Source organism: Chelonia mydas, chromosome 3 (genome assembly GCF_015237465.2).
Source record: "Chelonia mydas isolate rCheMyd1 chromosome 3, rCheMyd1.pri.v2, whole genome shotgun sequence".
NCBI classification, from domain to species: domain Eukaryota; kingdom Metazoa; phylum Chordata; order Testudines; family Cheloniidae; genus Chelonia; species Chelonia mydas.
In genome coordinates, this window is record NC_057851.1 from 8,590,336 (window position 1) to 8,607,671 (window position 17,336).

Genomic DNA, 17,336 nt, shown 5'->3' on the forward strand with positions numbered 1-17,336 from the left:
TTTGTGTCTAATCCTGAGGGTTAATTACAAAGATCTCATTATTGGCGTTTCCTGGTTTCTGGAATGAGCAGTGGCATAGGAAATCTGACATGATCTTCATCCATATCATTGACCCTTCTGTGACCCCCCCGTGCCGCACACACGCTCAAGTCCTGCCAGCCTTGGCGACAAAGCTTATTTCCTGAACCCCTTTTAGAGGTCGTTCCCTTCTTGTGACATGTGAGACTCTTATTCTAATCCACGCTGCCAGCCGTTTTGCAACGACCCTGGAACAAAACAGCACACGCACATAATCCCTACACACGTGCCCGGCTCCGCCGAGAGCTGTTCCAAAGCAGACACACGTTTCATTCCGCCGAGTGCTTTCTCGGCCCCTTGCCAGCGTGATTTTGCGAATGGCAGGCCGCCGAGGAAGCCGTCACTGGAGCGGCGCGGAGCTAATGTACAGCTCGGAGGGCCACTCAGGATGCTGCGCCTACCTTCCCCCCTGAAGAGCTTGGCTGCACATTATGGAACAACCGTCTGTAAAAGCCTTGATGCCCCCTGGGCACGGCCAACAACTGCTCACCGTTCAGCCAGCGAGACCGAGGAAAGGGTCTGCCCAGCTCCCAGCCTACGGCCACCTTCTGCTCTCTGGCGCACTGCTGTATCTCTGCAGACGTACCATCGAGACTCCGTGGAGCCCGGCCCCACGGCTCCGTCCATGTTGTGCACCCGGAGCTAAGCCGGGTTCTTCTCCTGGCACCTGCCATTGACCTGGGCGTGGATGGGGAGATTCGCAGTGGTTCCCAGGGGACTGCGGCACCTCTCTGAGGGGAGGCAATGCAGCCAAACCACGGTGGCACTGGCTCATGGAGATGGCTTGCCAAGACAGCCAGCCACTCCTATGACACGCCAGCCACTGTTCAAAGCTGCCTTCCCCGCTCTAAGCCCTGCCAGGACTCGCCTGGGGATGAAGGCTCCAGACTGTGCACATCTGCCTGTGCTGGGGAAGAGGGGGGCATTGCCAGTGAGGGGGAACAGCCTATTGTCACGGACATTACCATACAGGAGGATTTGGACCATACAGCATGTATAGAGCTTGCGCAGGGTCAGCTCTTGCGAGGTGCTGAGTGCTCCCAGCTCCCATCGACTTCAGTGAGAGTTCACGGGCACTTGGCCCCTTGCCTGGGGAGCGTACTATACCCATAACACCCTTGCACACTCATGGCTGTTCGACCTCCGAGGGTGCCTGTGGGTTATTCTCCTTGCCTGAATCCTCTATGCACGGCAAAGCGTGAAGAAAGGTGTGTTGTGTCCTAAGTGTGTATAAATACACAGGTCTACATACCGTGTGCTCAATGCCTGGAGGGTTGGAGATGTTTCCACGTGTAATCTATGTAGAGGACAAATCCTACCCCCACACAGTATGAACTTACTTAAACATCTTCTTGCCTAGAGACACCCAAGAGCCGCTGCTAGGACCCTGCTGCTATGCAGGCCCTGGAAGCAGAAAGCCTAGCGGGATGGAATTTTCTGGCTTGAATACAAAACAAGCAGCTGCCAACATCTACACACAGTCAGCATGGGCCCTTATGTGCCGGAAGAGTCACACAGGGCTTTAGTTGCACAAACCCTTTGGGACTTGGTGTCTCAGGGGAGCGGTAATAGGAGACAAACCGTTCTGCTGCCAGGTCACCGGTTACGTCTAACCTCTTGTCTGTTGAGAGTGTTCTAAAGGGGACACCTACTCATGGCTGTCCTAAGGCCTACATGAGACAGTTTTGATAGGTTTCACTCCAGTTCCTAGTGAACAACTGGCTGCACCACAAAAGCCACCATCACGATTGCCACGAATTGATCTCTTTTGTTGGCAGCGTCAGCAGCAAAGCTAAGGACTGAATGGGCCATGGAAGCTGACCCAATAGAAAGCTGGTGTGTCTGGACTACAGCCTAGCACACTGACCAATACGGTCTCATTGTTTCCTTGTACTCCCTCATTGATCTGTTTGGATCCATTGGTGGTCTCAGGTCTTATATTGGAGGCCCTTTGGGGCTGGGACTGGCTCTTTGTTCTGTGTCTGTCCAGTGCATAGCACAGTGGGGGCCCGATCGAGGACTGGGGCTCCAAGGTGCTACGATAACATAAATCATCGTCATCATCTTGCCTACAGAGGCAATTTTTCCAGGGCACAGCAGAATGGAGTCACATTGTTTAGGCAATATGGGGGAAGCCTGGAGTGCTGGCCATGCTGTCACTGTTCAGTGATCAAATAAAGGATTTCTGTCTGACATTTACATTTGGAAAAAGCCACCAACTCTAAGGATAAAGCCATGCCTACATAGTAAAGCTGACTGAGTAAACGACACCTGAACTGGTAAAGTGGTACAACCCCCCCTAATGTGGCTACGGTCATATGGGTAAAAAGCTGCCTGACACTAGTATAGCAAAGGGGAATAGCTGTAAGATCTTCAGAACACAGGGAAGGGACATCCTGAGTCCTTGAGTCCAGTCCCCTTCTACCACAGGCAACCCTGCCATGTAGCCCTCTTCATAAATGTATAAAGACCGATCAGCTCTTAGGTGCCTTTAGCCAAGAAGATAATAATCGGCACCAGTGTAAGGCACCTGTATACCAGGATAACTGTGTCCACACTAAGGGTTGTGCCAATTTAACCTATTTTGGTAGGAAAATCACACCTTGCACTGAAATAGTTACACCCGTACAAAGCCTGTGTGTAGACCAGGCCAAACGCCAGTGATATGACTAAACTTCCATGCGATTCTGAAAATTGACGGCTGTGCCTGCCAAATATTAGAACCAAGAACGCCCGGGACTTCTTTAGCACCTTCCAACCACGGATCTCAAAGCACTTTACAAATGCTAAGGAATTAAGCCTTGCAGCACCACTCGGCAGTAGGATCATAATGTCCATTGTACATGTGGAGAACCTGATGCACAGGGCATTTAAGGGCTTGTCTACACTACAGATGCTTTGCCAGTATAGCCATACCGCAGAATAATCTGGTGCACACGAAGTGTAAGCCAATAGAAGTGCTTCTGCCAACACAGTAACACCACTTCCCTGAATTACATTAGCTATGTTGACAGAAGCACTTTCAGCATAGTTACATCTACACCGGAGGTTTTGCCGGCATAACTCTGAAGGCTAGGTAGGTAGTTGGCTTTTTTCACATTCCTAATTCACATAGCTATGCTGGCAAAACTCCGTAGCGTAGACTAAGGCTAAGTGTCTTCCTTAAGCTTGCACAGAGGTTAGTAACAGAGCTCCAATCTCCAGCCCCCTTCTCCTGTGTCTTCCCAAAAAGACCCTCCTTAGCCCCTTTCCTCCAAGTTACCAATGTTTCAGGAAACTCTTGGCCAGAGCCTTTCGCCTGTGATTGGCAGGGATCCGAACGTTATCCAGCCTTCCCCGCAGTCTGTGTGAAATGAGCTGGTGATCTCAGTGAAATTCCTAGTCCATATCCAAAAAGTCAGCCTCCCAGCTGGCCAGCCTGCTGGGCATTCTCGGCAGAAAGGTCAAGGAGCGGCCGAGCATGGAGACCGAACTAACTGCTTATCCCTAGAAATGGCCTCTCCTGGTCCTGGCGGGGGCACACTGGCAGCAGTGTGTTCGGAGAAGAAACCTCTCCTGCCATTGCCCATGCTACACTGGCTCTGTGGATGAAGAGAGGACTGCAGTCTCCAGGGCAGTCAATCTGGCCCCTTAACAAGCACACTGTTTACATTTGAAACCGTCCCAGATCTGGATGTTGGACCCTGTGGTGTGGGCCGGAGCTGTTGTTTAGCTCTCACGAATCTAAGTGGTATTTTCAGCATCTTTCAAATCGGGATGTAGCTAATGACAGGGTTAGAAAAACCAGAGAAGGGGAAAGATACACGTGGGTTACATATAGCCCTAGCATAACAAGGCTCTGATCCTGATCGGGGCCTCCAAGTGCTAATGCAATAATTATATTATCTATCCATCTCCTGCTCCCTATAGTAGGATTTTTAGTCCCAGATCCTCAAAGACAGTGTTTCTTAAGCCGGGGATTCCAACCCAAAAGGGGGTTGGGTGGCTATTGTAGGGGGACGTTGCGAGAGCAGTGGCTGTCGGCCGGGCGCCCACCTCGGAAGGCAGCACCGCTGTCAGCAGCGGTGCAGAAGTAAGGGTGGCGATACCGTACCGTGCCACCCTTCTGCGCTGCTGCTGGCAGAGAGCTGTAGCCCCGCTCCCCCTCCCCTCAGCAGGGTCCTCTCTTTGGGAACTTGCAATATGGTAACCCTAGAGGGGGTTGTCACAGCCTGAAAGGTGGGCCCAGCAAAAATAAAGTTTGAGAACCCCTGCTCAAAGATATTTAGGCACTTAACTCCCATTCATTTCCTCTGTCCTCTCTCTAGCTTGGCATATCTCCAAGGATGGGGCTTCAGGGACTCTACGCCACAGCCTAATCGATCTCACCAGGCCTAACATCCCCTCCGCTCACACGCAAGGAGAGGGATCAGCTTGAGTGTATCTGGGGCCGGGCAGCAAAGGTGAGCGGCCGTGGCTTCTGCCGCAGCATCTACTCTTTTCTCTAGTCCCTGCTGCACAGGGACAGGGGGTTGGGAGAAGAAAGGAAAGTCTCCATGGTGCTGACCCCACCTCCATCGCCTGGGGATTGTGAAGGGTAAAGAGCTGACCCGGAGCGTTGGTGCTCTGCCTGCTCCTCCTGGCAAGTGGTTCTGAGGCAGCTGGAAGGGAGCCAGGGCTATTCACCAGGGAACTGGCTGATAGGGGAAGAGGAAATGGACATTATTAGTGTGGAGATCCCAGCCTGAGGTGCTGGGCATCCATGGATCCTGGAATAGCCACACTCAGCAGTGGGTGCTCAGCACCCCGGAAAAGGCGTCTTATTTAGGTGTCTACCTCTAGGCAACCACATCTGAAGCTTTCAGTTCCTTTTAGCTCTTTCAGTCCCTTCTCCCAAATCAAGCCCTGCTGCCCACGGATTCTTTTGCGGCTCCTCTCCGAACTTCCCTTTGTATCGAGGTGTTTCTGGTAAGCAGGTGGCCAGAACGGAACAGAAGGCAGACTTGCACCTTGAGAAGTTTTCACACTGTTACTATCATAACCGGTAGCATGCCAGTCACATCTGAAGCATAGGAAATAATCTCGTGGGAGGCAGCTAAGTTTGTGCATCTGAAGACAGAAAACATGCTTTGCAGACGATTTGTCCAGAGACCCTGTGTGACAGAAGGCACCTGAACTCCACTAGGGCTACCCATCTTGGCTTGCCTTTCTCTCTAGACTCTCCTGACGGCTACGAAGGTTGGCGAGGTGATTAAGACAAGGGCTGAAAAACTTAGGAGAGCAAGGTTCATGGCTATGCCACAAATTGAGTGTATAACCTTGGGCAGGTTGCTTAATCTACCTGTGTCTCATTTCCCCTTCTGTAACATAGAGACAACAACCCCTTGTTGGTCTGGGCTTGTCTACTTAGCCCTGGTATACAATTAAAATTTAGATCAACAGAGCTGTATAATTCGGGGGGGGGGAGGGGTGCGTGAAAAATTCACATCCCTGAGCGTCACAATTAAGCTGACCTACCTCTCCACCCCACCCCGGGGTGGACGCAGCTAGGTCAACAGAAGTATTCTTCTACCAGTGCAGCTGCTGCTGTTCAGGGTGGTGGATTACCTGCCGTGACAGAAAACCCTTTCTGTCCATGCAGGAAACAGTCTATACCATGGCGCTGCAGCTGTGCCATTGTAGTGCCCGGAGGGTTAACATGCCCTTCGACTGTAAGTTCTTCAAGGCAGGACCTGTCTCTTAATGTGCATATGGGCAATGGGACTCTGGTCCTCCTGGTGTTATTGTAACAGAAATAATAATAAAGGGATTTAAACTCCAACTTTGTTCTAGTGTACAGTGGACAGAAACTCTTTAGGTGAACAGCCTCATGCTAACCAGTCTCATCCCCCTCCATAATAAAGGTGAAGGAGAAAAACAACAACAACGAGAACTCCATGGGTGATGTGGGAAGGGCATGCTTGGAAGAACCCATATTTCCACCCCAGGGTCAAATTTGGCTAAATCCCTCTGTTAAGGACCATGTAACCCAAAACAAGATGGCGTACCACATCTTGACATTCTGTCACGCGTGCCTCAGGGAGCAGAGCTCAGGCCAGGAACTCCCGTCACAATAAAAGATTGTGTGCATTGTGTACTTCAAAAGATATAGTTTACACAAAATTATCTCACAAAAACATAATCATTGCCCTACACTGCAGGGATCATTATATTAGTTCTTCACTAGAACTGGGCAGGAAATGGTTTTCCTGTACACTCCATTTTCTCTTGACTCCTTTAGCTGCAGTGGTAGAGGGCTCAGCTGTGGTGCTGAAGGTCCCTGCATCAAGCAAAGCTGACAGTCCTTGGTCTGATGGTGGTAGTGGACCCCTCCATCACAGATATCTACATCCCTATGCAAAGCCCAGAGACCCTACCATGTAGTTGGAACCTTCTATCCAGAGACTGGCTATACTGCAAGCTGTGGACCCAATCTTAGAAATGTGGTGGCTGCCCCCTTGGCTGACAAACTGGGGACTGAACCAGGGACCTCCAGAGCTAAAAGCATGATCAGGTGGAGGGGCAATGTACAACCCATATTATCTGTCGCTGTAGGCTGCACCTGTGCCACGGGGCTATGTCAGTGTAGTCTCCATAGTGTAAACACAGTCTTGGTGCCAAACATAGGCCTTGAGCCAGCAAAGCATGGAAACGCCTAACTTTAAGCAAGGGAACATCCCATTGACTCCAATGAGCATAACCACATGCTTAAGTGCTTTGCCTGAAGAAGGCCATAGGATTTAGCAACTCCAGTGTGGCCTAGTGGATAAGCCACTGTGCTGAAAGTCAGAAGAAGACAGTTCTATGCCTGTCTCTGCTACGATATAACCTAGGGCAAGTAGCCTCTGTTTTTCTTCTCGCCATTTGGGGCGGAGACTCTTTCTCACTATGAATGTGTAAAGCACCCACCACAAGGGGGCCCCCAGCTCACTTAGGCCCTCCTAAAATAATCAAAGGAATTACAGAAATCAGCCTTGCGCTTGGTAATAAGCCTTTGTACAACTGAGCGCTATGAATAGTCCCGGCACTTTTGGATTGAGCTCAGAACTTCTCCATCCTAAGAATTGTGGAAAGTTTGGTTTGGTTCCTCCCCGCTTCTCTTTTTAAAAAAGATCTACAGAACTTTAAAGATGTATTACCCAATGTGTATATTTAATGAAGAGCAAAGATAGTTCATAAATACAACAGTAATCTATTAACAGTATTTAATGTTACACATTAATTAATAATTCTTTAGTAATGTCAAACAGTTGTAGATTTAAAAACTTTATAACCTTTGATAAATTGCACCCTGGCTTACTAAATTCCTTCAGATTTATACAGATTCCTAAACATGCTCAATCTCAAACAAATTAAATAATGTATACCGGTTTCAAAAAAAAAGAATTTATTGTGTCTTGATTTAATGGGAAATAGGTATATTAAATCACTTCAGCATTTTATTATGTTACTTGATTGATTTCCCTATGGGTCTTTCTTCCAGAACGAAAGCTTGATACAAGGAGGGACAGGAGGTGCTGAGTAAAGAGATGCTGTTGTACAGCTCATGTCAATGTGGCGTTAGTTTTCATTCTTTCATGCCCTGCCTGCTGTGTTTTCTTTCTCTAGACCTTACCCAGCACTCTTTACTCAGCCTGTCTATGCAGAGGAATTAACTGGCATAACTGTAGCAGAATAAGCTACTCTTCTATAGCTATGCCTATGCTGGAACATGTCCCCATGTGGAAATGTTATTCCAGAATAAAGTCCCTTTTTTGCTGGAATAGAGTGTCAAGGAGACACAGGGCGTTATTCTGACATAGCTATAGTGGAACTGCTTATTCCGCTATAGTTATGCTGGTCAATTTCTTCCTATAGACAAGCCCTCAGTCAAAACTCCTTTGAAGCCCAAGTTTTGCCTATCTCAGGCAAACTCCCATCAACTTCAAAAGAAATAAGAACTGAGCTGGGTGGAAATTTTCTTGTCCGCTTGACGAGCCCAGACATAGAGCAGAATGTGGGCACTCAAACTACAATTCCCATAAGCACCACGGCAACTCATGAGGTCACAGATTAATGTTGGACTGACCTGAAACAAAATGGCTACACTCAGTTCAATGAACTGAAATATTTTGATGCGGGAATTTGAAAATGTTTTGTTTGGATCCAAAATGAGGAACAGAACATTTTGACCTTTTTGAACTGAAATTCATCAGGACTTCCTGCTCTACCAAAAATCTCAGTCTTTTGACTTTTCATCATGATTTGAGATGAAAACAAATTTTGAAATATCAGAATTTCTAGAGGGACGGAAATTCCAATTTTCTACCAGCTCTAGTTATTTTATTTATTGATGGATAGCATTTTCACAGCAATCAGTTCCAGAGTAATTGCAGTGCCTCGCAAACATCACTGATTAATTATTTGTATCACAGGAGTGCCCAGGTTCCCCGATCAAGTTTAGGGTCCCATTGTGTTAGGCATTGTAAACACACATAGTAAAAACCAGCCCATCTCAAAGAATTTACAATTTAAATAGACAAAGGTGGAAGAATGGAAGGATTATTGATCCCATTTTACAGAAGGGTGAACTGAGGCATAGAAAGGTTAAGTGACTTGCCCACGGTCAAACAAGAAGTCAGTAGCAGAGCCAAGAACTGAACCTACTTCTCCTGGGTCCAGAGGTGTAGTGGAACCAGAATGGTATTTTGGCACTTTTGCCCCATGGAGGCCACCATTTTACTCTCTTTACTATATTATATTTATATCGTATGCTTAATATCTTATATTCTATTATAATGTTTTGCCATTGTCAAAGTGCTTCAGTATTACCAAAACAAAACATTTTGACATGGTCATTCTGACATTTCCAAACCAAACATTTTTGGGAATTTCTATTCCATGAAAGAAAAAAAAAAAAAGACTTTTTTGCTCCAATCTTTGCACATGAAAGCAAATGTCAGAAATTACAGAAATATCAGAATTTCCTGTATGTGTGTATGACAGATTGGTAGACACAAATCCCAAGGAACAGCGTGCATGTGTGTGCCGATATGCATGACCGGGGATGGCGGTGAGGACGGAGGTAGGAGAAAGAACGCAAAACATACACTACTTTGGATCAGTGATCTGTATGTGGATAAAGATGGTGCTGGATCTCATCACAACTTCTGTCGGAAGAAAGGAAAGAGACCATAAAAACAATCAATTTAGAGGAAGACCAAGCCTTTGCATTAACTCGTTAGGTGAGTTATTGATTCTCCAATGCCTCGTACAGCCTTCCTAGCCAAGATCACTCATCCTGCTCCTCAAATGTATTGGTTGTATAAATCTCACGGGACATTCACTAAAGCGTTATCACTAAATTCGCAAAGGCTGTTCTGGGAGGTGGTAAACTGCCCAAGCCACCAGCGCTTTAAACTGTTCTTAGATGCTATGGCAGAGGAGTGGGGAAGGAATCAGAGCAGCACGCACATCCTCTGCGGGTTGGCAAAGGGTCAGCATTGTCTTTTATCAGCTCTGAGAGCCTCACGGCACAGCCAAAACGACTAAGAAAACGGCAGGGCAGAGAAGTCAAGCAAAGAGCGTCATACTGCAGAAGCAATGCCAGGAACCCCAAAGATTATTGAGATGCAACAGCATCTCTTTTCTGCTGCAGCTAGGGGCTTGCCTTTATGTACCATGCTGCAGCTGCCCTGCTGTAGCGCTTTCGTGAAGACGCTACTACGCTGAGGGGAGAAGCGTAGTTAATCCGCTTCCCCAAGAGGCAGTTGCTTTGTCAACGGGAGAAGCCCCTCCCGTCAACGTAGCACTGTCTACACTGAGAGTCAGGCCGGTATAACTACATCACTCGGGGGGGGGGTGGATTTTTCTGAATGACGTTGTTATACCGATATAAGTTTGTAGTGTAGACCTGGCCTAAAAATCATCCCAAAAGGATGGTTCAGTTGTTTGGGAAGCTGCAAACTAGAGCTGGCTGGTTTTGCAGGCAAGGATGATACCTAGCACTGGCAATTAGAATGTACTACTGTTGACTCATATCCAGCTTCTCGTCCACTGTAACCCCTAGGTCCTTTTCTGCAGAACTGCTGCCGAGCCACTCGGTCCCTAGTCTGTAGCGGTGCATGGGATTCTTCTATCCTAAGTGCGGGACTCTGCACTTGTCCTTGTTGACCCTCATCAGATTTCTTTTGGCCCAATCCTCCAATTTGTCTAGGTCCCTCTGTATCCTATCGCTACCCTCCACTAACTGAGCAGCCAGTAAGCCAGGAGCAGTCAGCTATTTTTGAACAAAATTTCATTAATGATCTGGAGGATGGGGTGGACTGCACCCACAGCAAGTTTGCAGATGACACCAAACTGGGAGGAGAGGTAGATACGCTGGAGGGTAGGGATAGGATACAGAAGGACCTAGACAAATTGGAGGATTGGGCCAAAAGAAATCTGATGAGGGTCAACAAAGACAAGTGCAGAGTCCCGCACTTAGGATGGAAGAATCCCATGCACCGCTACAGACTAGGGACCGAATGGCTCGGCAGCAGTTCTGCAGAAAAGGACCAAGGGGTTACAGTGGACGAGAAGCTGGACATGAGTCAACAGGGTGCCCTTGTTGACAAGAAGGCTAATGGCATTTTGGGCTGTATAAGTAGGGGCATTGCCAGCAGACTGAGGGACGTGATAGTTCCCCTCTATTTGACATTGGTGAGGCCTCATCTGGAGTACTGTGTCCAGTTTTGGGCCCCACACTACGGGAAGGATGTGGAAAAATTGGAAAGTGTCCAGCGGAGGGCAACAAAAATGATTAGGGGATTGGAACACATGATTTATGAGGAGAGGATGAGGGAACTGCGATTGTTTGGTCTGCAGAAGAGAAGAATGAGGGGGGATTTGACAGCTGCTTTTAATTACCTGAAAGGGGGTTCCAAAGAGGATGGATCTAGACTGTTCTCAGTGGTAGCAGATGACAGAACGAGGAGTAATGGTCTCAAGTTGCAGTGGGGGAGGTTTAGGCTGGATATTAGGAAAAACTTTTTCAGTAGGAGAGTGGTGAAGCACTGGAATGGGTTACCTAGGGAGGTGGTGGAATCTCCTTCCCTACAGGTTTTTAAGGCCCCAGCTTGACAAAGCCCTGGCTGGGATGATTTAGTTGGGGTTGGTCCTGCTTTGAGCAGGGGGTTGGACTAGATGACCTCCTGAGTCCCTTCCAACCCTGAGATTCTATGATTCTAATAATGAATAACACTTCCAGTACAGGTATCCTCTGTGTTACTTTACTATCAAATTCAGCACTGCCACCACATTGTGAAGATACCACAGAATTTTGCATTTCCGCAGCCATTGTTCCTCCAAGGATCCCAGCACACATTGCAAATGTTCATTGCTTTTGGGAGCTTGACAACTCTGATTGGACCCCACGCAGAAGAAGTAGTTATAGAAGAAGTTCTCTCCAAACCAAAACCCCTTGGAATTGACACCATGGAATTTCAAACTAAAACGGAAACATTATTGATACAATTGTAGCACCAAGAGATTAGAGCAGGGTGAAATTTTTCAGACGAATAATTTTTATACCAAAAAATGAAGTACTGGTCAACTCAAAAATGGTGCCCGTGACCCAATAATTTCAGCTGGGGAAACATTTCAGGGTCACCTTCAGAAAACCACGCAGGCATGAACCTGTACCCACTGGTCAGGGCACTGCCGGGTGATGTGGGAGACCCCAGTTGGAATCCACACTCCAGAGCAGTGATTTGAACTCAGCTTGTCCGCATACTACAGAGGTCCCCAAACGGTGAGGTGTGCCCCCTAGGGGGACACAGAGGAACCTTTGTGGGGCACGGTGTGGCCTGGGCCAGCCCCTATGAGGGGTAGGGAGGGAGCATCATCCAGCGCCTCCCCAGCCCTGCTCGGGTCCTGCCCGCAGCCCCATAACTGGCTCCCGGCCCCGCGCCTGGCTCCATCCCCAGCCTCAGCACAGCTCCACTCCTGGCCCTGCCCCCGCCCCCAGCCTCAGCCACTGGCCGTGGCTCCGACGCAAGACACCCCTCCCAGCTGCAGCCCCAGCCTCAGTCCCTTACCCCTGTCCGTGCCTCCCACCCCGAGAAGTGTCCCCACTCCTGACTCGGTCGAGGGGGGCAAAGGGGGCACGGACAGGGTAAGTGGGGGGCATAACCACTGCCCTACTAGGTAAGTGCCCTAACCACCAGGCTATTAACTATTTTGGGATGGGTGACTCTGTCTCTCCTGTTGAAGCTGTTCCATTTTACACAACTGAAATATTCTTTGGGACAAAGAGAGAGAACAACGCTATAGCCTGACCAGGGGGATGAGGGAATATCTTTTATTGGACCAGCTTCTGCTAGTGAGAGAGACAAGCTTTCGAGCTTACACAGAGCTCCGCATACAACTCTGTAGCCTGGTGTTTAAGGTTGGGAGGTTGGAGATGTGGATTCAAATCTTCTCTCTGCCTGATTCAGAGGAGGGGTATGCATCCACATCGGCTGCCTCCCAGGGGAGTGTCTGAATCACCAGCCCAGAGAGTCATTCTCTCTCTCTTTGCTCCCATGAATAGTTAAGTACAGTATTTATACCAAGTAGATCAGCTTCACCAGCAAAGACTGGGATCAGAATACCCTATAGCCTGGTGGATAGGGCACTCCCCGGTCACACACCGGCTTAGTGACGGCACTCCGGTGGCCTCACTCCTTGGCCCAGTGCCCTCAGGATGAGATCAGACTGCCTTTAAAGAACTAAGCCTCTCCCTGCAGGGTCAGAAATGATGACGTTGCCCCACTGACAATGTGAAAATGAAAGTGACTTAATTCGCCAATTTGAGAGAAGCGCAACCAAAATAATCTACACTGAGAGATACACTGGCAATTAAGAGATTATTTTAGTTATAGCAACACTACTGTGATGGGAATAGCACGTGTGCAGGATTGTGTTTCCAACAGATGATTTTTAAGAGGACAGGGGGAAGAGTAATCTACTCATTTTTACTCACCATCCCAGAGCACCAGGACACCCCCACTGAAACAATCAGCACAAAGAGCAGAAGGTAGGCCAGGAACTCAGGGGGGACTCACGAGGCAGGAGGAGAGAGAGATGCAGTCAACAGCAGTCAGATCCAAAATGGCCACTTTAGGGCTGCCGCTGTTTGTCTCGTCCAGATTTAAAGGGGCCATCCATTAAACAAGCGTGCTGGGAGTGGGAGTGCATGGGGAGAACAATAATGACAGTGAAATAAACTCTCAAAGGGGGAATTCCTCCCAGACATTCCCACCCCTTCACGAGGGCCTGGGATCTGGCTGCTCATTGTTCCAAGCTGAGGTAATATTGGAAATAGCCAGGGCCTTTTCTTTAATATAATAAAGTTCTAAGACACTTTTTAAATGTCAGCTACTGGTGGTGATTCATAGATTCCAAAGCCAGGAGGGAACCATTGCCATCACCTAGTCTGACCTCCTGTATCATCAAAGTTCCCACCCGGTGAGTCATAGAATATCAGGGTTGGAAGGGACCCCAGGAGATCATCTAGTCCGACCCCCTGCTCCAAGCAGGACCAATCCCCAATTTTTGCCCCAGATCCCTAAATGGCCCCCTCAAGGATTGAACTCCCAACCCTGGGTTTAGCAGGCCAATGCTCAAACCACATAGCTATCCCTGTCCCCACCACAGTCATAAAGCAGGGCTTGAAAATTGTTCCCAGTACCTGCCCTCCTGAGATCAAATCCTGCTAGCCCAGGGAAAATTATGTGGGCTGCTACTTCTCTGGGCCATGCCCCTTCTAATCCCACACCCGCTCCCATATAGCATTTCTGCCTCCCTCGCCCTGATAAAATCAATTCTCTCTCTCACTCACACACACACACAAATCTAGACAGACATGTTTTGGGCTCCCCTCCTAAATGTGAATTCTCTCTCTCACACACACACACGTTTTGGGCTTCCCTCCTAAAGACATGAAGCCCAGGCTCTCCTGCTCTTATCTGCATTCTGGGCTTACTCCCATGGCCCGTTAATGAATGGGCTCCCATTCTTATCTGCACGGTGGGAGCCCCTCGAGATTCAAAGCAGGGATCAGGACCCCATTGTGCTATTTGAAAGGTCCTGACCCCGATTTAGCTTTTTGATAGTTATTTGTGTATCTGCTTTTTAAACAGTTCTGAAAGTGACAGAGAGTGGGACCCGCTAATAGGGAACTCACTTAGGGCAAAACTCTGCCTGTAGGGGAAGGGTGTGTAATAGAGTGGTGAGAACCAGCACCAGCAGTCTGGTCACCACCAGTTCAATTAGTTTCCCCGGAGAACAGCGTGGTTGAGGGAAGCTGGGGCTGATCACTAGATCAGTCTTAGCTGGGGAGAATTAAGGAGCTAGTTAACCCATTCACCAGAAGGGTAATAAGGCAGGAAGGTAGGATATGTAAAGGGACTAACGAGGAGGGAGTGGGTGAGGCTGGTTGGCTAGCTAGCAAGGCCAGGCTAAAGGGACCTGCCCCGCCCAGCAAATGGGGTTACAGAGTGGAGATTTACAGCCATTTGTATGAGACGATAGGAGCAGAGGGCAGTGCCCTGTCCCAGGGTATTAAAGTAGATCTCAAAGCACCTCACAAAGGAGGGGAGGATCATTAGCTAGACTTAAATGAGGCTGGTGGAAACCAAAATAAGAGCGTCACACAACTGTTTGCAGCGGTTTAACTCGGTTTAAAATCCCCCCTTAAATTAAACCCAGGCAGCTCTGTATGTAGGCGAGCCTGCAGTAAGAGACAGCGCTGCCCCACTGGGGTCACAGCTAGAGGCCCCAGTTCCACATTTCACTGGCTTAAACTTAGGCCCATCTTTAAGTACCTTGCTGAAGCAGCCTAAATAGACAGGCATCTCGTTATCTGCGCTCTGCCGCTTGGAAACGCTGAGGCCTAAGTTCCCCCTAAGCTGCGTGGCCACACAGCAGCCTAACAAGGGCTGCGCAGGCAGGCAGAGGTGCCCTGGCCCAGCCCCGCCGGAGTTGCTGCGGCTGTTGAGAGGCGCTTCTCCCCCAGCCCCGAGCTGCTGCGGAGAGAGAGGGCTAAGAGGAGTCCTCTCTCCCTGCCACATCCCCGGCCCCACCCCAGAGCCCGCACTCCCCGGCACCCAACCCTATGCCCCAGCCCTGAGCCCTCTCCTGCATCCCTCATTCCCGACCCCACCTCAGAGCCTGCACCCCCAGCTGGAGCGTGCACCCCCTGCAACCCAACCCTCTGCCCCAGCCCTGAGAACCCCTTCTGCACCCCAAACCCCTCATCCTTGGCCCCACCCCAGAGCCCGCTGTCCCCCACACCCAACCCTCTGCCCCAGCCCTGAGCCCTCTCCTGCACCCTGAACCCCTCATTCCTGGCCCCACCCCAGAACCTCCACCCCCAGCCAGAGCTTGCACCCCCTGCAACCCAACCCTCTGCCCCAGCCCTGAGAACCCCTCCAGCACCCGAATCCCCTCATCCCTGGCCCCACCCCAGAGCCCTCACCCCCCACACACCCCAACCCTCTGCCCCAGCCCTGAGCCCCTTCCCACACTCAAATCCCTTAGCCTCACACCCGCCACACATCACCTCCCTATTGGTGCACATAACAAAATTCATTCCGCAAATGGACGTAAAAAATTAGAGGGAACACTGTCTGAGGCCCACAGTGATTCAGGGTTGGATTGGTCCCGCTTAGTTAATGCTACACTGCACCCCTAAGGGATGGCAACTCATGTTTGTTTTAAAGCTCCTCCCCCAACCCCCAAAGCTTAGACTTGCATTGGGGCAAGGAAATCCCAGAACCAGGAAGCCACAGTCAGCTTCCTTGATTAATTATTAGTCTTACCATAGCGCCTGTGAGCCCCCATCACGAAGCAGGACGCCACTAGGCTAAGTACTGCAAAAAATAGTCTTGTCGGGCCCCCTCCCCCAGGCCTGAGTTCCACACGAGTGCACTGACGAATGCAGGCCTAGGCCATATAGGGCGTTTGTGGCTAAAACAAGGTGCTGCGCCCATGGCTTGTGAGGCCCAGTCCAGTGGCTTAACCAAAAACCAGCCTTCCTCTTTATTAGCATATATAGTTTATGTTAGCTTAAGCTTTGCTTGGAGTGGAGCTTCATGCTCCTCTAGCGAAATTCCACTCCCCTAGAAGTGCTCTGCCGTGTGCTAATCCCTCTGGAAGACAGCAAACAGCCCCTGCAAAACGCGGGTTAAATCATGCATCCCTCCGAAGCTCTGGCTGAGGACAGGGAGGAGAAGTCACCCAGCTTAGGGTCTTGCTGCAGCTCCCCTCGGCAGGCAGATCGAGCCTGCCGCTGTCGCGATAGCCACTCCGCACTAGCAATGAGATGCGGATCCCCAAAGTGCCCTCCCATCCACAGCTGCTAGTGCTTCCTGGAGCGGCAGGGGGCAAAGAGGGGTCCCGCCACCCATCCCAAGGGCAGGGGGAGCTATTTGACCCGGTGGCCCCTCTCCTGTTCCGGTCAAGCTTCTGGGGATCAAACCCTCGCGGCTGCGAGAGGTATCTACTGTGTTCAGACATTCCAGAGCCGAGAAGCAGCCTGAGGCTGTAGTGGTATGATGGCAAGCGTTGTGGGGTGGCACGCAGCAGACATGACCAGGGCACACCTACTGACCGACGCCGGCTGTGGAATCAAACACAGCTGGAGCATTTGGGTATCCATCAGCAAAATCAGTGCGGCGTCACACTCAGATTGCAACCTCTTCGGGGCAGGGGCTGTCTTTTTTCATGCTGTTGCGGGTGGGCCTGGTCCATGATTAAGGCCCCGGCCCTACAATAATAACAACAACTAGGGGGCCCCGCACGTCATTGCTCCTATAAAGCCGTCGTGATAACTCCCTACGCTGCTGTGCTCCTAACGGATTGCCAGGAGCAGCTACAATAAACTCTCCGAACCGGCCGGGCAGTTTAGCTTTACGACAGGCTGCATCCATGGTTCTCTTGCTCTGAGACCAGTGGGTCCCGCCTTCACTGGATAGTAGAGAGACAAGGTGGGTGAGATCATAGCTTTCATTGGACCAACTTCTGTTGATGAGAGAGACATGTTTTTGAACTTACACAGAGCTCTTCTTCAGGTCTGGGAGCAGTACTCAGTGTGTTACAGCCCAACACAAAGCGGGCCAGATTGACTAGTATAAGTAGCTAACCCATATTCCCAGGGACCATTCAAGGTGACGTGGCCAGTTATCACCTCTCCAGTTAGGAGTAAAAGGAGAAAAAGAAAAGCTGGGGGAGGAGGGTGA

At 49.7% G+C, this 17,336-nt stretch overlaps 1 protein-coding gene across 2 annotated transcripts in view; it reads right to left on the bottom strand.

Annotated features, from left to right (window-relative positions):
- Positions 1-13,834, bottom strand: part of LOC102948232 (XK-related protein 6) — a 102,068-nt gene extending 88,234 nt beyond the window's left edge. The window contains exon 1 of one of the 2 annotated variants that reach the window (XM_043542096.1): positions 13,787-13,834. The gene's annotated coding sequence lies outside the window, so the exon portion shown is untranslated. Of the gene's footprint in view, positions 1-13,078; positions 13,247-13,786 lie in introns of those variants that run through there. The other variant, XM_007068923.4, reaches the window with a different exon arrangement.
- Between the last annotated feature and the right edge of the window lie 3,502 nt (positions 13,835-17,336).